This window comes from Eschrichtius robustus, chromosome 4 (genome assembly GCF_028021215.1).
Source record: "Eschrichtius robustus isolate mEscRob2 chromosome 4, mEscRob2.pri, whole genome shotgun sequence".
NCBI classification, from domain to species: Eukaryota; Metazoa; Chordata; class Mammalia; order Artiodactyla; family Eschrichtiidae; genus Eschrichtius; species Eschrichtius robustus.
Window position 1 is genome coordinate 90,221,627 of NC_090827.1, and position 22,940 is coordinate 90,244,566.

General features: G+C 40.8%; 1 pseudogene; it reads right to left on the minus strand.

Moving 5' to 3' along the window:
- Positions 1 to 891: 891 nt before the first annotated feature.
- Positions 892 to 21,404, minus strand: LOC137763504 (ferritin light chain pseudogene; annotated as a pseudogene).
- Positions 21,405 to 22,940: the final 1,536 nt, after the last annotated feature.

Here is a 22,940-nt window from a genome sequence, read left to right on the forward strand (position 1 = left end):
AAATCCCATTGCACAGATCATAATGTAGGTAAGTAAACTCAGAGTTGGCTCTAAGTTGGTAGGTATGACTTACGTAGGTTAGGAAAGGGCTTTCCCTAATTCTGGTGTAGAAGAGACAAGCTAATTGTTAATTTAACCCCATCATTCCCCCTGCTTCCCCACCTCCTCCCCGAGTACATAGCCTACCCACTCATCCCAGCCTCCTTTGTAGTTAAGTGGGGTCATGTGATGGATATCTGACTGATGAAATGTAGGTGTAAGTGATGTATGCCATGTCCAGGAGTGGCCCATTCAAGCCTCTCATGTTTTTTTCCATTCTCTCTCTTCCTCCTTCTGGCTAGATGTGGACTCCCAGGAAAGAAGAGTCCAGAATTTATATTGGTCTCTGAATTGCTGCATGGAACAGGACTTGCCATTGTTATGCACTGAGCTTTCTAGGAGCGAGGAATAAAGTGTACTGTCTTAGGCCATTGAGATTTTTTTCATATAGTTCATGTATTTACCCTAATATAATGAGAATCTCGACTTTCTTTAGTGATTACCTTTTATTCATGTACCTACTGAAGAAGTATATATTGTGTGATCTCTATATGTCACAGGCGTTCCTAGCAAGTAGGAATATAAGCTAGAAGGTGGCAAACAGGTGGAAAACTAACATTAGAGTTTAGGCATTTCTGCAGTGTCCATGGGCCCAGGATTTTGTTGTGAGGCAGTTTTCTTTTCTTTTTTCTTTTTTTTTGTTGCAAAAAGCTTCATTATTTCCATTTGGTCCAAGGCTTGGGAGAGGGCTCCAGAGTGTTTAAAAAACTGCCTAGTGGCTGCAGACAGGGGCTTCAGGCAGAAGCCCTGTCACCAGAGGGCTCCTCAAAGGCCGCTGGGCTCTGGAGGCACCTACTCATGTTTGATGGTGAGCCTTTCAAAGAGATACTCGCCCAGGCCAGCCTGGGGACCAGCCAGCCTGCAGAGGTGGGTCAGCTGGTCACCCATCTTCTTGATGAGTTTCACCTCCTAATCTAGGAAGTGGCTCTTCAGGAAGTCACAGAGGTGGGGGTCTGAGAGGGTAGGACCCAGGGCATGCAGATCCAAAAGGGCCTGGTTCAAGTTCTTCTCCATGAGAATGGTGGCTTCCATAGTGTCCTGGGTTTTACCCCATCATCTTGAGATGGCTTCTGAACGTCCTGGAAGAGGGCATGGCCGCTGCACTGGTTTTGCATTTTCAAGAGATGCTCGGTGCCCTCGTACCTCTCCTTGGCCAATTCTCGGAAAAGGTGGCCTATGCCCTCCAGAGCCACAATGTTGAGGTTGAAACAGAAGCCTAGAGAGAGGTAGGTGTAGGAGGCCCAAAGATGCACGTTGACCAGGAGGTTGATGGCGGCCTCCACTTTCGTGGAGTAATTCTGACGAATCTGGGAGCTTATGGTTGATTGGTCATAAGAAGTTAAGCTCAAAAAATGGTGTTGGCTGGTCCAGGTGACTGAGGATAGCTGAGTGGCTGATTCTGAAGGTTGTGACTGGAAAAATGGTTGGAGGGTGGTTGGAGGCTGGAGTAAGGGGCGTCCCTGTGTCTGTTCTGTCCACACACTGTTGAAGCAAGAGAGATCCACAGGACCACTGAGTACGTTGCTGAGGCAGTTTTCTTGAGTCAAATTCTTTGTCTCCTTGTATTCAAAGAGAATTGAGCACTTCTTTCCTATCTAGATTTATTATTTGTATTATTGATATAGGTCAAAATTTAAGTTCTGACTCTAGTTAGAGAATACTGTTTTGCAATACTTATTTGCTTTCAGCTTATATATATTAAGTAAAGATTTTGCTTTTTGTAAAGTTCACATTATAAAGAACTCTTCTTCTTTGTCTAAGAGGCTGTCTTTCTTGACACAATATTATTAACCAGACATAAAGCTTTTTATCACTAACCCAGATTCACAGTGTTATAAATATTTGTAGGTTCTATCCTTATTTACTTTCATTTAGCTTCATTTCTTCTCTTGTTATAACTTCTTTGTGCAAAGACTACCACACAACAATGGAGACTTTTAATATTCCCAGTGAGATAGTGCCAGGGTAAAAATTACAGGTGATCTCAGTCACAAAAACCTCTTCCTTTTTATGCAAGCAAAATCTGTGATAGATAATAGGAAATAGAGGGTGCATTTGTGGTCAGAAGTTTAGCTATTTCCCATCCTTGACATGAATTTTGCATTCAACTGATGGAACATTCAGATCCAGACTTCTGATATTAGGTTGATGATGAATGTGTGTGGTATTTTACTTCAGAAACATGTGATAATTTATGAAATGAAAAACTTATGATAAAAAAGCTGCAAAACATTTTAAGGACTAATTCTTCTTGTCATCAAGCAAATGACCTGCTGTCCTGACCATGGTAAATGAAGTCTCCAATAGAATAAATCTGTTGCATTTGATCCCTTTAGTCCAGTGATCCAGAAATTTGGGAGGGAGTTAGGGAGCTATTTGAAAATCTGATAAAGGATAAACATCTTCACCCCGGAAAAATACAGAAACACACCACACTTTATGTATAATTCAGGGGATTCTTGATCTGCCAAGGTCAATGACTCCAATATAATTAAGAATTCCTACTTTTGTGCAAATAGGCTTGGAGAATCCGCCTTTCAAATAAGCACAAGACCTTCCTAAGACCCAATGGGTCATTATTTGAAATCTCTAGTGGAGTATGAAAAGTAGAACATTCTGCAGCATGAACCACTGATTCAGTGCTTTTCAAACCTTCATATGCATAAAATTCATCTAGAGATGATTACCAACAAGGGCAGATTCCTGGGCTGCAATTCCAGAGATTTTCATTAAGTCGTTCTGAAGTGGGAATCAGGAATCTGCATTTTAAGTACTTAATCTTAGTGATTCTGATGTACATTGCATGTGGGCTACAATCTGAGAAACCCTTTTAAGCCTTCACTTGGAAGTCCTTCAAACCCCTGGCCACCAAGACAACCACCTCTCTGCATACACGCTTGGAGCTCCTGTGTGTCCCGCTTTCCACAAAGAGCTTGCTTGGGCTCAGCATCTTTCCCATTTTTCACTCTCCCACAGTGAACGAGATACAGTATCCCAGTGAGTAGCGTGTTTCTGCAAAGCTAACATGTTTGGCCGACCTAATGTAGCCTGCCGTTGTCATTAACTGCAGAGGAAATCATTCTTAACCACCCTGATAAGTTTCTTAATATAGTAACGATTAATAGTTGTTTGAAAGCAATAGAGGGCACCAATTAATGGGCGGTTTGATAAAACCTCTGGAAGGAAATGGAAAGATGAATCTAGTCTTACTCTACATTACTATTTCTTTCCTCCGTACGTGTTTCTTTGGGGAAAAAAACCGAGAAAAGGAAAAAAAAATCAGTATTTAAAATTGGATTGTGGCGAGAAAATGTCCATAGCTAAAATAATAGTTTTCATTTACCTTCAGATACAAATTAGGGTTTCTATCTTCCAACAAAAGTTTATTTATAAGAATTAGATCTAAATTGATATTATGTGTCCAAGAGAGTGTGCACATGACCTAAGGCCTGTCTTTGAATAATAATTCATAATTATTACATTATTAAAATGATAATTTTGATATTATCGAATATAATTCAATAGAAAATAATAATACAGTATTATATAGTTTACGGTATTAAACATTAATATAATTATAAATGTATTGATATTATTTACATATTAATAATGATGAATATATTATTAACTTTCTTCCCACTTGTTTCATTTATTATCTATAAATGAAGAGGCACCTCAAAATAAAAACTAAGCATATAAAGCAGATACTTCACAAGTGTCTAGAGTAGAAGCTACAGGGTTCTCTTACTTGGCATAAAGCGTCACAATTCCAGGTTCTTCCTTAGGAACTAACTTACCCAAAGAATTTTCATCTAATAAATCCTTTATCAAACACCTAATGCTCCCTTTATTGTTTAAATGTGCAGGCTGTCAGACTCAGCTGTGGACTGAGCAGAAACTTGGTTTGTAAATATAATTATGTTTCATATGTCCAAAATAATTAAACCTTATTAATAATCCAGGGGAAAAGAAAAAAGTTCTGCCTTTTGAAAAAAATAATTTTTGCTAAGCATAAATGATGTAAAACCTCCAGAAGGTGAAAAGATCTTTAGTAGAAATATTCAAACACATTTAAGAGGCAGAGTTTGGTAAATCAAACTGGAAAAAAGCTAATGAAGATGGTCATTTAAGGAGCATACAATCTCAAAAGTGCATTGTCCGTGGCTGTTTTCACATTCCAACAGCAAAGCAGAGTTGAGCAGTCCCAACAGGGGCTAAATGAACCTCAAAGCCTAAATAGTCACTATCAAGCCTTTTACAAAAAATATTTGCTGACCCCTCTTCTAAAATTGTATTTTCAATTTTGGGAAGTATTATAAGTAAAACAAAAACTCAGAGTTAAGTTGCTTTAAGCCTATCCTTTTAAAAAGTTTAGTTTAGTCATAACAATAACAATAACACACACATAACAATAACACACATCCACCTAGAATTTTATTCCTGAAAATTTTCAAGTAACATATCCTTACCTACATTTTTTTCCCTAAGTATATACATTGGTTAATACTTGCACTGATGTTTTGGTGGAGTGTTAATTTCTTCCAGGGAGACTGAATAGGGAGTCACAGGGCCTTTAAATCCGCGTTTCATGCGCATGAAAAGACCTTGATCACTGGATACCTAAGAGCCTTATTCCATCTCATGGGCAGCAGCTATTTAAATCTGATGTGTCTGCCTTTGAAACAAATTTGATCTTTAGGTGTTTCAACATTCAATGACTCAAATAATGTAGTCCCAGTAAGTAAACAGCACCAAAGGGAGATTTGTTTTAGTGGAGAAGGGGGGAAGGATTCTAATCAAGCAGTGGTATTTGCAAAGGATTAGTGGGAGAAATGAACAAATCTCAGGCAAGAGACAGCAAACAGCCTGCTTGGCAGGATCAACACCCTGCTCCAGGGCTTCTTGTTAGTGGGGACACATTATTTTGTTCCTTCCATTTTGGGACGAGTGCGACTTCCATTTCCCACCCCAGCAGAGAACATATTGAGAGAACATTCCTGGACCTCCCCTCCTTAGTGGTTCTCCCCACTGGAGGTGGAGTGATTGATCTGATGACTGAGATTAGGGAAAGGGGCTCTGTTTAATCTAACTGCGCCTTCTTGCCTCTTATTGGTTCTGTTTCCAAGCTACCTGTCTATAGGCTGAATGTGTTCTCTCTACTCTAGCCCCCCATGTGTTAGCACAGGTCAGCTTCCTATGAAGGAGAGAGGGGCATGGACATCAAAAGTTAATATTGGCCTCTGCTTTACGTTACAGTCACCAATTTTTTGTGAGCAATAAAGCTTGTATTTTGATGCTTTTCTGAATCTGATATCTATTACTCAAATGATTTAGAATTCAAAGAGGAGGGTGATTAATTGGCCTCTCAAAACCTCAACAGTTCTTAGTAGAGCTATAGGTTATAGTGGGATGATGATGGCCCATCTTATACAGACTTGTAGAGATTTATCTGGGCCTGGACTGTTTGTCTGTGAGGCTGAGTCAAGGAAAGGACTGGCTCTGATTGTCTCAGAGTGGAAGAATCTGCCCCCATAATCCAACCTTCACAGTAAAACCAAGATTTCAAATGGCCTTCTGAATCTGGAATGATGATCTACAACAAATAAGACATCACTGAACAAGAATTAACGCTCTGTATCAGGAACAAAAATTAAACCACCACCAAGAATAACAATAAAAAATACTAATTCAGAGACAGAATGGGGGAAACCTGACAAGAGAAAAGTTTATATGAACATGAAGATACAATCTCAGTATAAGACAAGAATATTATATGAATATTGCCAAGGGTGAATGAACCTTAGGCAGCCTTAATAATAGAGAATGTCTGGGGGCTTCCCTGGTGGCGCAGTGGTTGAGAATCTGCCTGCTAATGCAGGGGACACGGGTTCGAGCCCTGGTCTGGGAGGATCCCACATGCCGCGGAGCGGCTGGGCCCGTGAGCCACAACTGCTGAGCCTGCGCGTCTGGAACCTGTGCTCCGCAACAAGAGAGGCCGCGATAGTGAGAGGCCCGCGCACCGCGATGAAGAGTGGCCCCCGCTTGCCACAGCTGGAGAAAGCCCTCGCACAGAAACGAAGACCCAACACAGCCAAAAATAAATAAATTAATTTAAAAAATATATATTTAAAAAAAAAATAGAGAGAATGTCTGGATTAATGGAAGTAATTATCGTACTGTACATTACACTGGTCAGACCTTATTAGATTATTTTCCCTTTTTTTAATAAGAACCCTGCATACCTTGAGTGTTCTTAATAGAGATGATCAAGATGAGAGATTAGATAATACGTCATTGGGGAATAGTTGAAATAATTTGCCCAGGACAAGAAAAGACTTAAAGAAAGATTTCTTTTCTAATATTTGAAGGGGAAAAGATTAAAATGTTCTCTTTTTTTCTAGACTCAAAGATATGAGAAGCATATTTCAAATCAGAGCATTTTATAAAGTTAAAACAGTCCACAAGTTAAACAGCTGATTTTTGAAGTAATAAGATCCTGACCCCTTGGTGGGTGTAAGCAGAGGCTGAACAAACCTTTTAAAGGAGATACTGCTGAAATAATTCCTTCTTAGAAGACTAATGAACAGGGTAATCACTCCAGAGCCAACACTGATTCTTTAATTGAAGACTCCTGTGTGCTAATCCTGACTGTACCACTCTACGTGGTGACCTTATCAGTCAGCTCCTCTAGGCTTCAGTTCTTGCCTTTCTAGAATGGTAAGCAATATTATCTGCCCGTGCCTTCCAAGATTATGAAAATGAAATGATAAAATTGATATTAAAGTGCTTTGAAAAGCACCTATATAGAGGCAGTCTGTTATTATAGCTAGAGTGGAGACTAAAATAGTAAATTATAAAGTGATAAATGCAAAGTGTAAGGTAGGATAGAATTGTTTAAACTTTAATGTGAAAACAAATGTCCTGTGGAATGGTTTTAAATGCAGATTCTGTGTCAGCAGTTCAAGAGTAGGATCTGAGGGTATGCATTTCTAGCAAGTGCCAAGGTGATGATGCTGGTCTGTGGACTAGGCTTTGCTTGGCAAAAAGATAGAAGATTAGGGTCATGTCCTTGCATGCACATCTAAGTAGCTCTTCGCCCACTCGATCTTTTAGGGATTCTATCCTGGCAAAGTTCTCAATGAAGCAAACAAAATTTATGACTCTGGAATAGGCTGTCAGTGAGGAAGTTGCCAACACACCGACCAACTGTATTTATTCATTTTCAGAATGACTCTATTATGACTACTGTATCTTAATTAGCTGTTTGCTATGATAACATATATGTGAACAACGGTTCATGACATTGCAGTGTCAAAGCTGTTTGCACAATGAATCCGATGACTCAGAAGAAAAGTGGGTTTTAAAATGCAACTCAAACATATAGGTGTAGTTATGGTAATTTGCATTCAGGCAGTAAAAACAGATTCTGGCTAGTTTAACTGAAAAGAGAATTTGTTAGATATATATGGGGAGAGGGTTCTAAGTGAGGCTGAAGATAGACTGGCAGCTGCAGGGTTTAAAAGCATGAAATACTCAGTAGTCATTGTTACTGAATAAACAGCGGCAATTTCTTCTGTCCTTCTGTCATTACAGTCAAGAGTCAAAATCACAGCTTGGGTCAAGTGCTTACTTCCTGGCACAGGGGAGCAGAGAGGGGAGGGTCTGGTGGAAGAAGCCTCTAGTGTCCAACCAAGAGGAGAAGGTGGAAAGGAAAGGGACCACTGATGCTGAGAAGATGAACATCAAAACAAGCATAACTCTCTGAAGCATATATATATGTGTATATATATACACACACACATATACACAATGTATGTCAATCTTATATCCTGTAAAAAATATTTAAAAAATTCAATATTAAAAATTATTTTTCATATTTGCTTATAATGTTCCTCTTTTATGAAATGCTTATTTTTTTCTATTTACCTATTAAAACTCAGTAGTTTTTCTATCAATTCCCAGTAGGTCTTTATATAATAAATCATTAAAGCTTTGAATGTAAAAAGAAAAGAAGTAATCATATGTAAATTCTCTATTTAAAGGTAGCGCTTGTTACTAATTGTTTTGTGTTTTTAGAGAGGAAGAAGGAGCCGGAGGGACTGTTGGAAACCATTGCCTTAGAAGTTACCACTGCAACCTAAATATAATGGGGGTTCATATTGCAAGATGTGTCATTCATCAAAATAGCAGTCTAACAGAAAAATATTATTAACAGACATTTAAATCTCTATTTGGTGTCCCAAGAAAACCAAAGCTGAGATGGAGTGGGGTTTGGGTAGTTATAATACATTCTAAATATTTAGCAAACATCTTAAAATTTCTCTCCACATCAAGCATTCTCAGTTTCCAACCAAGAATTCTCGCCGAAGTATAGATACAGCTATTGTGTGTTTTTCTCTAAGCTTTCACACTTACTGTATTGCAAAAAAGAAAACTTTCCCTTTGACTATACACACAGTCCCACATCACTAGACTTGACCTCATGGGGTGTGCAGGCTTGTCTCCAGCTCAGCTTTCTCTTGATCACTTTTCTGCATAAAAAAGGTTAATCTAGACCGGACCAATGGGTTAGAAAGCAGGAACTTAGAAGGAAAGGTTCTGTGTATTCATTTTCAAAAATATTGGCTGTTGCATTCGTGAGATTATTTTGAAAGCTGAGAAAGTCAGCAGCACATTCTATCGGGCAGATGTTGGTTTAAATTAGAGTTAAACTTCCGATGGCTTTGAATTACTGATTCTCCAGAATTTAGGCATATCCACTAAAGGCCAGATGAATTTGCCTATTTTTGAAGGAGAATACTGCTGAGAATGGGTCTCTATTTATAGATTTCTTTCATATTAGTAGTGTTATTAGTGAGGATGTATATCTTCTTTATTGGTTGGGTTAACTTCAATCTTTGGAAAAGCTTTAATTTTGAAAATTTTGGACAAAAAAGAAGACCCTATGAGCCATGTACCTTTCATGTACATTTCAGTGATGTTTCTGCATCCCTAGGGAACAGTGACCACAACATCGTTCTTTTCAGAGATGCCTTTTTTTCTCTTTGGCTGAGGAAGGAGGGTCATGGATGTTCCCAACCAATCCAAATTCTGTCAGCTTCAAACTTCACTGAATTGTTTAGGACAAAAGAGACACATATCTTTACAGCCTCCCTGAAGGAACTTTTAAACGCAGGCAAAATAAATTCTATTTAATGCTAATACATAGGTAACTATTTTTTTTAGTTAGAAGAAAACATTTTTAAAATAAATGAAATAAAAAATATATGTAGTTTACACATTATGCTCTAGTTTCCTTCCAGCTGAGTGAAAGGTGATTTGAATTAGAGTTGTCTGGAGTCAAAATTTACTTTTTTTTTTTAGCAGTACACTCTTGAGGCAGAAGGTGCTGAAGTTCAATTAGCTTTACAATTTCTTTAGAGTTATTTCCAAGGAACAGGTGACCTGGAAAGTTTTCTGACTTGCAGAAAAAAAAGAAAAGAAAAGAAAAGGAAAGAAATAACACAAAGGCTGGTAAACATAGGGATTGTGACTTAAAGAAAGTAATGGTAGTCGATATAAGAAATAAGAAATGTAGTCGATTTCAGATACCTGGCAAAGTCATTCTAAAGACTGAGGCTATTAGAGAGAGAATAAGCAAAATGTATTTGGAGCAAGTTCCTATTCAACTGAACTTTACTTCCTCTATTGGGGATATGTTTGGTTATCTGATGGGACTTTAAGCTAAACCCACATTGTTTAGGATATGGGTTTCCCCAAAGCCATGGTCTGTGTAGAAGGAGTGGGCTCTGTGCAGCAGATCTCTGCTACAGATCTACTGCCTCAGACTATCTCTGCTGCCACTCCACCCCCATCTGTAGCTGTGTACACTCCTGGGCAGCCCTAGGCTACTGAATGCCCAAGCTGGGTAGAAAAAGAAGACAAATTTCGATTTCAGGAGAAAATTTAGCGTCACGAGATTTACAGCACAATGGTTAAGAATCTGGGCTTTGGAGTTAGGTTTGAATCGAAACTCCACCACCTATTTGCTGTGTGGCAAAGGGGAAGACACAGTTTTCTCAGCTGTATGAATAAGCATGCAATAAATGACAGCTGTCAATATTATTGTTGTAAATTGTTATTATCAGTCCCTTCTACCTTTCTCCTACACTTCTGTCTGCTCTTCTTCTGCTGAAACCTGATGACATCTATCCTCATTCCCTACATCTGCAAACAAAAATCACCATGTACCCCATCTGACAGTGTTGAACTATGTGCTGTCTGTTGTTGGCTCAGAAACAATTCCACAGCTTTTTGGCAAGTTTCTATCCTAAAGGATTTGGCTGAACTCTACAGATTAAATTTTCTTCTGTGGATATATTGTAGATGTATTGAATTAGTGACTCACCATGCCCATTTTATGAAAGTGAAATTGAGATGAAATATTTTTCTGAAAATGATAACTTTGTGGAGGTGGGCAGGGACCAGATAACAGGAATGAGGGTATGACTTCAAAATATATACAAAGTGATTTCACAACTTGCAGGGATACAGATTATAGTAAAGGAACATAAGTGGTAAGGTTTGACAGTTTCTTTTCTTCTACTATGAAGAACAGGGCTGTTCCTTCTATGGGCAAATGTCTGGTTGCAGAATCAAACATGACTGTGGAGCAGATCTGGTAACTGGTCAGGTATTGATTTTATTATTTTTAATGACTCACAAATCCACTGGGGATAGTTTAGGTTTGTAATATGAACAGTTTATCAGACTGCAGAAGACATGTCATTTTTTACATTGACATTTTCCTCTATGGTTATTTCTCTCACACAGCCCTAATGCTGGTGTGGGTTTTGAAAAGCCATTCGGGAAATTTTATTTCGAATTGTTCACATTTTTTGTTGTAATATTTTGGAGCATTTTATTTGCTTAAGTCCAAAAGAAATGGCACTGAGCTGGCTTTTAGCAAAACCTTTGCTATTTGCTGTAGAAACTTGGGCATATTTTCAACCTCTTCCTGCCTTATATTGTTCATGATTAGAGAAGGGATATTTGTGTGTATTTGTGTGTGTGTGTGTGTGTGTGTGTGTATATCAACATGGCTACTGCTTTTGAAGGAGAGTTAGAGATACTGTTCTGCTCATTTTTGGTTCCTTTTCATTCCTAGCATAGTTCCTGGTATATGTCAAAACATGATATATTCATTAGTAATAATAATAAAAATAACTGTCATTTATTAAACCTTTACTCTATGCAATGTCTTGAACATGGTAATATCAAATAAACCATTATTGAATGGTAGACTGAATGCACTGTGACTAAGTCATTTATTTGCATTCCATCAGTTAATCCTTATAAAAAACGAAGCAAAATAACACTGTACTAGGTTGGCAGAATCATGATGCCCATTTTACAGATGAGAGAATTGAGGCTGAGAGCAGTAAGGCCACTGTCCCAGGATAACACAGCTAAAATATTTTGACATTGGAATTAGGACCCAGATTTGTCTAATTTAGGTGAAAACAGTACCATGAGATGGAGAGAAAGGATAAAAGAAAACAAACTTATATAAGAACTGGAAACCAGCAGCAGTAACAGTGCAGCAGGCATACAGCACAATGCAGGACACTTTTTTCCCCCCAAACAGATCTCCCCTCTTAAAATTTTCCTAGGCTGGCATTACAATGACTGACATATGAGTCTATGTAATATCCATTTCACAGACCAAGGTAATGGTAGCTGCCAAAATGATTTGTGGCAGAGCTTCACTTCTTCAAACAACTATTGCAAACTAGAGTAAGCAAATTTAATTACCTTCCAAGCTGACACAACCTTAGAAGTATTGCTGCTTTGTTATCTTCCTGCTCTGAGTGATGGACTATCCATGATCCGCCAGGAGACACTTGGACATGACTCTACAAGTGGAATGAGGGAAATGAAACTGAGAGTGTAAGATACAGCAAACCCATGCAGATGTAATCCTGGCTAAGAAAGAATTTTGCAAGTGGGTTGCCCTGTGTGTGTTCACTCTGTGTGTGTGTGTGTGTGTGTGCTTGTGAGTTTCACACCAGGCAATAAATCTTAAATCTAATAGTCCAGATATCCAGTCTGGATATCTAATGCTGATGATGCCTAGGTACTTAGAGGAAGATTAATCTCAGAACTTTGTGATCACAAGAGGATTTGAGAGAATGCAAGTACTCCCATCTGGAAACAATGACAACATGATAACTTTTGCCAAACTACAGTGGTTATTAATAAAACATTTGTTTGCTAAGTATCAATTCATTTATCCTACTTCAAAGGGCCATGAAGTGGATAAATATTTAAAAAACATTTTGACAACTCTTTAAAGATGTTTTCAAGTATTTCATCATCTAGGACTTGGGCTCTGTTTTAAAGTTGGTAAACTCACAATATATGGCGAAGCATGGACACTTCAGTCTTCAATGTTTTGGAAAAGTTTCCTAAAACCTCTTCTGCATGTGTAGACCTTCTCTCATGAATGCAGATCACAATCCCTTTCTCCTCCTCTTTGTTTGCCTCCCTGATTTGCCTCCCCGATGGCAGAGTTCATTCACTGTCTTTTTGTTAGCAGGTATCCCAAGTGCCTAGAATAGTGCTTGGAATACAGTGGGCTCTAAAAAAATATTTGTAGAATGCATCAGTAAATCTTAATTTTTACTTTTATGTCTCAAATGCTTGTGTTACACTACAAACGTCATTCTTCATCTCCTATTCTCCCATTTCGTTATTTTTTCCCTAGATAGTTCAGTGTTCTCTCCTGAACATTTTCTCTTTTCTTGCACAGTATTATGTTTCAGCTACCTTGGTTTCAGCTTGTGCTACTTTGTAGTTTTATGTTCTTAGCTTGCAAAGAGCATCTAGGGCTTTGCCACCTGCACAGTGATGGATGTTGCTGCTTCTTATTAAGCTATACTCTGGTTTTCTTAATGTGTCATCTGAGTTTGTTTGTTGATGGCACCAGATCCTGGTTTCTCACTGTGGGGCTCCATTCTGACGTTCTCTTTGTATCAAGGATACCAGTTAAAGTGGTATTTCTGCATCTGTGAAATGCTATTGGAAAGTTGCTAGCAGTGTTCTGACTCTAGGGTTGAAGGCATCATTTGACCTCTAAAAAGGCAACGTTTATTTTGAAAAAATTCATCAAAACTTCCCTTAAGTTTCAAAAAAGAAAAAAAAAAGGAAAGAAACCTACCTATCTATGATTTTTGAGTAAACTATGATTAAAATGAATGACGATGTTTGTCTATGAAGGCAGAGCCATGATACTCTAGAGCAGTGATACCCCAATGCTTTCTCTCACACCTCAGATCAATTTCCAAGGTAAAATGAGAAAAAAAGATGAGAGTGGAAGGATAGTAGAAAATGATAAGGTTAACTAAGAAGAGTCATCAAAACGGAAAGTGGATCTCCAGTCTTTGCCAACTCATGCCTACTTGGATCAGACAATTGTGCCTATCTTATTACAGGGACTTACTGTACTTGCAAAGGACAGACCACAAAATCCCACTGAATTTCTAGCATCATATCTTTTAAAAAACAAGGCATAGTCTGAAGATCAAAACTGACTTATTGGGGAGAACAGAAAAATTTGGTATCTACTGTATATTTACATAATTAAGAGGCAGGTTTAATTGTCATGCTTTCCACCCCCTCCCTTTTTTGGAAGTATAAGAACCTTCACGACAACAGAACTTATTTCCAGAATTGCAGAAGAAAACATATTTCCCGTATTTGATTTAATCACCATACTTATGTAATTTGTGTATTGCGTGCAATATTTTATCGGATTATTATTTTTTTTTAAACATCTTTATTGAAGTATAATTGCCTTACAATGGTGTGTTAGCTTCTGCTTTATAACAAAGTGAATCAGTTATACACATACAATATGTTCCCATATCTCTTCCCTCTTGCATCTCCCTCCCTCCCACCCTCCCCATCCCACCCATCTAGGTGGTCACAAAGCACCGAGCTGATCTCACTGTGCTATGTGGCTGCTTCCCACTAGCTATCTATTTTACATTTGGTAGTGTATATATGTCCATGACACTCTCTTACCCTGTCACATCTCACCCCACCCCCTCCCCATATCCTCAAGTCCATTCTCTAGTAGGTCTGTGTCTTTATTCCCGTCTTGCCACTAGATTCTTCATGGCTTTTTTGTTTTTTTTTTTTTTCCTTAGATTCCGTATATATGTGTTAGCATACTGTATTTGTTTTTCTCTTTCTGACTTACTTCACTCTGTATGACAGACTCTAACTCCATCCACCTCATTACAAATACCTCCATTTCATTTCTTTTTATGGCTGAGTAATATACCATTGTATATATGTGCCACATCTTCTTTATCCATTCATCTGTTGATGGACATTTAGGTTGCTTCCATGTCCTGGCTATTGTAAATAGAGCTGCAATGAACATTTTGGTACATGACTCTTTTTGAACTATGGTTTTCTCAGGGTATATGCCCAGTAGGGGGATTGCTGGGTCGTATGGTAGTTCTATTTGTAGTTTTTTAAGGAACCTCCATACTGTTCTCCATAGTGGCTGTATCAATTTACATTCCCACCAACAGTGCAAGAGTGTTCCCTTTCCTCCACACCCTCTCCAGCATTTATTGTTTCTAGATTTTTTGATGATGGCCATTCTGACCGGTGTGAGATGATATCTCATTATAGTTTTGATTTGCATTTCTCTAATGATTAATGATGTTGAGCATTCTTTCATGTGTCTGTTGGCAATCTGTATATCTTCTTTGGAGAAATGTCTCTTTAGGTCTTCTGCCCATTTTTGGATTGGGTTGTTCGTTTTTTTGTTATTGAGCTGCATGAGCTGCTTGCAAATCTTGGAGATTAATCCTTTGTCAGTTGCTTCATTTGCAAATATTTTCTCCCATTCTGAGGGTTGTCTTTTGGTCTTGTTTATGGTTTCCTTTGCTGTGCAAAAGCTTTTAAGTTTCATTAGGTGCCATTTGTTTATTTGTGTTCTTATTTCCATTTCTCTGGGAGCTGGGTCAAAAAGAATCTTGCTGTGATGTATGTCATAGAGTGTTCTGCCTATGTTTTCCTCTAAGAGTTTGATAGTGTCTGGCCTTACATTTAGGTCTTTAATCCATTTTGAGTTTATTTTTGTGCATGGTGTCAGGGAGTGTTCTAATTTCATACTTTTACATGTATCTGTCCAATTTTCCCAGCACCACTTATTGAAGAGGCTGTCTTTTCTCCACTGTATATTCTTGCCTCCTTTATCAAAGATAAGGTGACCATATGTGTGTGGGTTTATCTCTGGGCTTTCTATCCTATTCCATTGATCTATATTTCTGTTTTTGTGCCAGTACCAAACTGTCTTGATTACTGTAGCTTTGTAATATAGTCTGAAGTCAGGGAGCCTGATTCCCCCAGCTCCATTTTTCGTTCTCAAGATTGCTTTGGCTATTCGGGGTCTTTTGTGTTTCCATACAAATTGTGAAATTTTTTGTTCTAGTTCTGTGAAAAATGCCAGTGGTAGTTTGATAGGGATTGCATTGAATCTGTAGATTGCTTTGGGTAGTAGAGTCATTTTCACAATGTTGATTCTTCCAATCCAGGAACATGGTTTATCTCTCCATCTATTTGTATCATCTTTAATTTCTTTCATCAGTGTCTTATAATTTTCTGCATACAGGTCTTTTGTCTCCTTAGGTAGGTTTATTCCTAGATATTTTATTCTTTTTGTTGCAATGGTAAACGGGAGTGTTTGCTTAATTTCACTTTCAGATTTTTCGTCGTTAGTGTATAGAAATGCAAGAGATTTCTGTGCATTAATTTTGTATCCTGCTACTTTACCAAATTCATTGATTAGCTCTAGGAGTTTTCTGGTAGCATCTTTAGGATTCTCTATGTATAGTATCATGTCATCTGCAAATAGTGACAGCTTTACTTCTTCTTTTCCGATTTGGATTCCTTTTATTTCTTTGTCTTCTCTGATTGCTGTGGCTAACACTTCCAAAACTATGTTGAATAATAGTGGTGAGAGTGGGCAACCTTGTCTTGTTCCTGATCTTAGCGGAAATGGTTTCAGTTTTTCACCATTGAGGACAATGTTGGCTGTGGGTTTGTCATATATGGCCTTTATTATGTTGAGGAAAGTTCCCTCTATGCCTACTTTCTGCAGGGCTTTTATCATAAATGGGTGTTGAATTTTGTCGAAAGCTTTCTCTGCATCTATTGAGATGATCATATGGTTTTTCTCCTTCAATTTGTTAATATGGTGTATCACATTGATTGATTTGCGTATATTGAAGAATCCTTGCATTCCTGGGATGCACTTGATCATGGTGTATGATCCTTTTAATGTGCTGTTGGATTCTGTTTGCTAGTATTTTGTTGAGGATACTTGCATCTATGTTCATCAGTGATATTGGCCTGTAGTTTTCTTTCTTTGTGACATCTTTGTCTGGTTTTGGTATCAGGGTGATGGTGGCCTCGTAGAATGAGTTTGGGAGTGTTCCTCCCTCTGCAATATTTTGGAAGAGTTTGAGAAGGATAGGTGTTAGCTCTTCTCTAAATGTTTGATAGAATTCACCTGTGAAGCCATCTGGTCCTGGGCTCTTGTTTGTTGGAAGGTTTTAAATCACAGTTTCAATTTCAGTGCTTGTGATTGGTCTGTTCATATTTTCTATTTCTTCCTGGTTCAGTCTTGGCAGTTTGTGCATTTCTAAGAATCTGTCCATTTCTTCCAGGTTGTCCATTTTATTGGCATAGAGTTGCTTGTAGTAATCTCTCATGATCGTTTGTATTTCTGCAGTGTCAGTGGTTACTTCTCCTTTTTCATTTCTAATTCTATTGATTTGAGTCTTCTCCCTTTTTCTCTTGATGAGTCTGGCTAATGGTTTATCAATTTTGTTTATCTTCTCAAAGAACCAGCTTTTAGTTTCATTGATTTTTGCTATTGTTTCCTTCATTTCTTTTTCATTTATTTCTGACCTGATCTTTATAATTTCTTTCCTTCTGCTGGCTTTGGGGTTTTTTTGTTCTTCTTTCTCTAATTGCTTTAGGTGCAAGGTTAGGTTGTTTATTCGAGATGTTTCCTGTTTCTTGAGGTAGGCTTGTATTGCTATAAACTTCCCTCTTAGCACTGCTTTTGCTGCGTCCCATAGGTTTTGGGTCGTCGTATCTCCATTGTCATTTGTTTCTAGGTATTTTTTGATTTCCCCTTTGATTTCTTCAGTGATCACTTCGTTATTAAGCAGTGTATTGTGTAGCCTCCATGTGTTTGTATTTTTTACAGATCTTTTCCTGTAATTGATAGCTAGTCTCATAGCGTTGTGGTCGGAAAAGATACTTGATACGATTTCAATTTTTTAAAATTTACCAAGGCTTGATTTGTGACCCAAGATATGATCTATCCTGGAGAATGTTCCATGAGCACTTGAGAAAAATGTGTATTCTGTTGTTTTTGGGTGGAATGTCCTATAAATATCAATTAAGTCCGTCTTGTTTAATGTATCATTTAAAGCTTGTGTTTCCGTATTTATTTTCATTTTGGATGATCTGTCCATTGGTGAAAGTGGGGTGTTAAAGTCCCCTACTATGATCGTGTTGCTGTTGATTTCCCCTTTTATGGCTGTTAGTATTTGCCTTATGTATTGAGGCGCTCCTATGTTGGGTGCATAAATATTTACAATTGTTATAGCTTCCTCTTGGATCGATCCCTTGATCATTATTTAGTGTCCTTCTGGGTCTCTTGTAATAGTCTTTATTTTAAAGTCTATTTTGTCTGATATGAGAATTGCTACTCGAGCTTTCTTTTGATTTCCATTTGCATGGAATATCTTTTTCCATCCCCTCACTTTCAGTCTATATGTGTCTCTAGGTCTGAAGTGGGTCTCTTGTAGACAGCATATATATGGGTCTTGTTTTTGTATCCATTCAGCCAGCCTGTGTCTTTTGGTGGGAGCATTTAATCCATTTACATTCAAGGTAATTATCGATATGTATGTTCCTATTCCCATTTTCTTAAATGTTTTGGGTTTGTTATTGTAGGTGTTTTCCTTCTCTTGTGTTTCTTGCCTAGAGAAGTTCCCTTAGCATTTGTTGTAAAGCTGGTTTGGTGGTGCTGAACTCTCTCAGCTTTTGCTTGTCTGTAAAGGTTTTAATTTCTCCATCACATCTGAATGAGATCCTTACTGGGTAGGGTAATCTTGGTTGTAGTTTTTTCTCCTTCATCACTTTAAGTATATCCTGCCACTCCCTTCTGGCTTGCAGAGTTTCTGCTGAAAGATCAGATGTTAACCTTATGGGGATTCCCTTGTGTGTTATTTGCTCTTTTTCCCTTGCTGCCTTTAATATGTTTTCCTTATATTTAATTTTTGACAGTTTGATTAATATGTGTCTTGGCGTGTTTCTCCTTGGGTTTATCCTGTATGGGACTCTCTGTGCTTCCAGGACTTGATTAACTATTTCCTTTCCCATATTAGGGAAGTTTTCAACTATAATCTCTTCAAATATTTTCTCAGTCCCTTTCTTTTACTCTTCTTCTTCTGGGACCCCTATAATTCGAATGTTGGTGCGTTTAATGTTGTCCCAGAGGTCTCTGAGACTGTCCTCAGTTCTTTTCATTCTTTTTTCTTTATCCTGCTCTGCAGTAGTTATTTCCACCATTTTATCTTCGAGGTCACTTATCCTTTCTTCTGCCTCACTTATTCTGCTATTGATCCCATCTAGAGTATTTTTAATTTCATTTATTGTGTTTTTCATCATTGCTTGGTTCCTCTTTAGTTCTTCTACGTCCTTGTTAAATGTTTTTTGCATTTTGTCTATTCTATTTCCAAGATTTTGGATCATCTTTACTATCATTATTCTGAATTCTTTTTGAGGTAGACTGCCTGTTTCCTCTTCATTTGTTAGGTCTGGTGTGTTTTGACCCTGCTCCTTCATCTGCTGTGTGTTTTTCTGTCTTCTCATTTTGCTTTACTTACTGTGTTTGGGGTCTCCTTTTCACAGGCTGCAGGTTCGTAGTTCCCGTTGTTTTTGGTATCTGTCCCCAGTGGCTAAGGTTGGTTCAGTGGGTTGTGTAGGCTTCCTGGTGGAGGGGACTAGTGCCTGTGTTCTGGTGGATGAGGCTGGATCTTGCCTTTCTGGTGGGCACGTCCACGTCTGGTGGTGTGTTTTGGGGTGTCTGTGGCCTTATTATGATTTTAGGCAGCCTCTCTGCTAATGGATGGGGCTGTGTTCCTGTCTTGCTAGTTGTTTGGCATAGGGTGTCCAGCACTGTAGCTTGCTGGTCGTTGAGTGAAGCTGGGTCTTGATGTTGAGATGGAGATCTCTGAGAGATTTTTGCCGTTTGGTATTACGTGGAGCTGGGAGGTCTCTTGTGGACCAGTGTCCTGAAGTTGGCTCTCCCACCTCAGAGGCACGGCCCTGATGCCTGGCTGGAGCACCAAGAGCCTTTCGTCCACACGGCTCAGAGTAAAAGGGAGGAAAAAATAGAAAGAAAGAAAGAAAGAGGCTATAATATAGTGAAGTAAAATAAAGCTATTATAAAGCAGAGCTATACAGACAAAATCTCACCCAGAAGCATATACATATACACTCACAAAAAAAAGGAAAAGGGGAAAAATTAATATATCCTGCTCCGAAAGTGCACCTCCTGAATTTGGGATGATTCGTTGTCTATGCAGGTATTCAACAGATGCAGGCACATCAAGTTGTTTGTGGAGTTTTAATCCGCTGCTTCTGAGGCTGCTGGGAGAGATTTCCCCTTCTCTTCTCTGTTCGAACAGCTCCTGGGGATCAGCTTTGGATTTGGACCCGCCTCTGCGTGTAGGTCACCTGAGGGCGTCTGTTCCCCGCCCAGACAGGACGGGGTTAAAGGAGCAGCTGCTTCAGGGGCTCTGGCTCACCCAGGCCGCGGGGAGGGAGGGGTACAGAGGAGGCGGGGCGAGCCTGCGGCCTCAGAGGCCAGCGTGACGTTGCAGCAGCCTGAGGCGCGCAGTGTGTTCTCCCGGGGAACTTGTCCCCGGATCACGGGAGCCTGGCGGTGGCGGGCTGCACAGGCTCCCGGGAGGGGCGGTGTGGAGAGTGACCTGTGCTCACACACAGGCTTTTTGGAGGCGGCAGCAGCAGCCCCAGCATCTCACGCCCGTCTCTGGGGCTCGCGCCAGTCTGTGGAACTTGTTTAGGCGGCGCTCTGAATCCCCTCTCCCTGCGCGCCGTGAAACAAAGAGGCAAGAAAAAGTCTCTTGCCTCTTCGGCAGCTGCAGACTTTTTCCCGGACTCCCTACCAGCCAGCTGGGGTGCGCTAACCCCTTCAGGCTGTGTTCACGCCGCCAGCCCCAGTCCTCTCCCTGCGATCCGACCGAAGCTGAGCCTCAGCTCCCAGCCCTGCCCGCCCCGGTGGGTGAGCAGACAAGCCTCTCGGGCTGGTGAGCGCTGCTCGGCGCCGAGCCTCTGTGCAGGAATCTCTCCGTTTTTCCCTCTGCGCCCCTGTTGCTGTGGGATCCGCGCTGTTAGCCGCGGCTCGCGCCCGTCTCTGGAGTTCGTTTAGGCGGCGCTCTGAATCCCCTCTCCTCGCGCACCAGGAAACAAAGAGGGAAGAAAAAGTCTCTTGCCTCTTCGGCAGCTGCAGACTTTTTCCCGGACTCCCTCCCGGCTAGCTGTGGTGCACTAACCCCTTCAGGCTGTGTTCACGCCGACAACCCCAGTCCTCTCCCTGCGATCCGACCGAAGCCCAAGCCTCAGTTCCCAGCCCCGCCCGCCCCGGCCGGGGAGCAGACAAGCCTCTCGGGCTGGTGAGTGCTGCTCGTTGCCGAGCCTCTGTGCAGGAATCTCTCCGCTTTGCCCTCCGCACCCCTGTGGCTGCGCTCTCTTCCGTGGCTCCAAAGCTTCCCCCCTCTGCCACCCGCAGTCTCTGCCCGCCCGGATTATTTTTAACTTTTTTTTAAACATGATCTTCAAAATAAACTTTAAAAAAAAAAAAAAAAAAAAAAGGATTCAAGATGGCGACAAAGGAAGATCCTGAACTCACCTCCTTCCAGGGACACAGGGAGTGTACAGCTGTATATGGAAAATCTCCTCTGAATAAAACCTAAAAATTGGTAGAGGGACCCCTTCACATCAGGCAAATGAAGGGGAAACCACACCAAAGAGGGTAGGAGAGGCTGAGACACAGTCTCGCCAGAAACCTCACCCCAGCCCTGAGACCCACAATCCTTAGGGAACTCAAAAGCTGGAGCTTCTCCCTGAGGAGCGGATTCGTACCCCACATTGGGCACCCCAACTTTTAAGACCAGCACCTGAGAGCCAAGCCCCCAAAACATACGGCTGTAAAGACCAAAAAGACTTGTGCCTGCGACCCCTGGGCTGTGGTGAACTAGAAATGCCCCTTACGGGGCCCGCAGAGGACTCACCTGCCTCAGGGCCTCCACGGAAGCAGCTCTTTGCAAAGCACCCAGATTTTCCGTGAAAGTGGTTCATTTGCTAATTTTAAAGTACTGGTCTGAGGGGGAGGGGTCTGCTGGGACGCTGTCCAGGTTTGGAGGCTGGTGGGCACCATCTTCCTGCTCTCCCTCGGCCTTGCGAAAGCCGGAGGGTGCCGTCTTTTTCTCCCTTTTTGCCTTTTCTTCCTTTCCCCCCCCCTTCTTTTCTTTTTCCTTTTTTGGCAGGTGCCCTCGTCGCTCTCCCCCTCTGCCTCGCGGCAGCCAGCGAACACCATCTTCAGCTCTCTGCCACCGGGAGCGCCAGCGTCTCCCGCAGGGGAATTCAGCACTCCGGGGTTTGCGGCTGCCACCGAGGGGACGCCCCTGGCTCTCCTGGCCCGTGTTCCTGGATCCCACGGGAGGGTAACAATTGGAGAGAGAGCCCCTGGCGGGCCACTACTCCCGGGCACCCTGCAGACGGCGACTGCAACTCCCCCAGCCTTCGCGTCAAACAGGCCCGCTTGCTGGGCCTTGAACTTAGCCCAAGGGGGCGGACTTCCGGTTCGGCGGGGGTGAGAGGCTTCCGGTCGCTCTGGGGGAAGCCAGGCTGCGGCCGCCATCTTTGCTCTCTCTCTCCGCTCGCGCGCCGGTCTCCCGGTAAAGAGTCTGTACGCTCAGCTGGAGCCCTGATTTTTAACAACTGCCGGCCAGGGAACACCTCACCTCTCCCTCCAGATCACCTGGCCGGCAGGGCTTATTACACTTGCGTCCCACAAGGCTGTGTATGTTTGCATTCTTTACCAGCTGCTGCCTGAGGGTCTGACTTCCAATCCACCTGAATCTAGGTGCTGACTGAGACCCTCTCCTACCAGACACTGACTGGGTCTGACACCCTCTCCGCTACTGGGAGCTATTAAAAATAAAATAGGCTGCTTGGAGAATCACAAAGATTTGGGAGACAAGCAAGAGCTGGAGCAAGGCTGAATCTGGTTTGCCAGGTAGGCTCTCATTTTCATAAAAAAAAAAAAAAAAAAGAGTGAGAAAAGTGACCTGCTGTAATTAAAGCAGTAAAATAGTGTAAATCGGGTGACCCTTTAGCAGATTGTGTTTGCAGCAATAGATAAAATATTACTTATTTCTTCCAAATATTGATTTTGACTGAATTCGCCGTGAAAACCATTCTTTGTACTTTGGAGATTTGTCTTTTTATGTAACGATCAGCTCACATTGTGATTGTGTGGCTGTCTCCCCAGGAAGGATGTGTATGCCTGATGTTCTTTGTGTCTCCTACTGCAGAAAAAATTGTAAAAGAAACATACAGGCCTTGCATGGGCTTCCTGACCTGCAGTGCTGGTGTCCTGTCCATGGCCTTATATTAACCATCCTTTGGTCAACACACACTTTTAATGCACTGGTTTAGGCCAGGTGGGTCAGTTC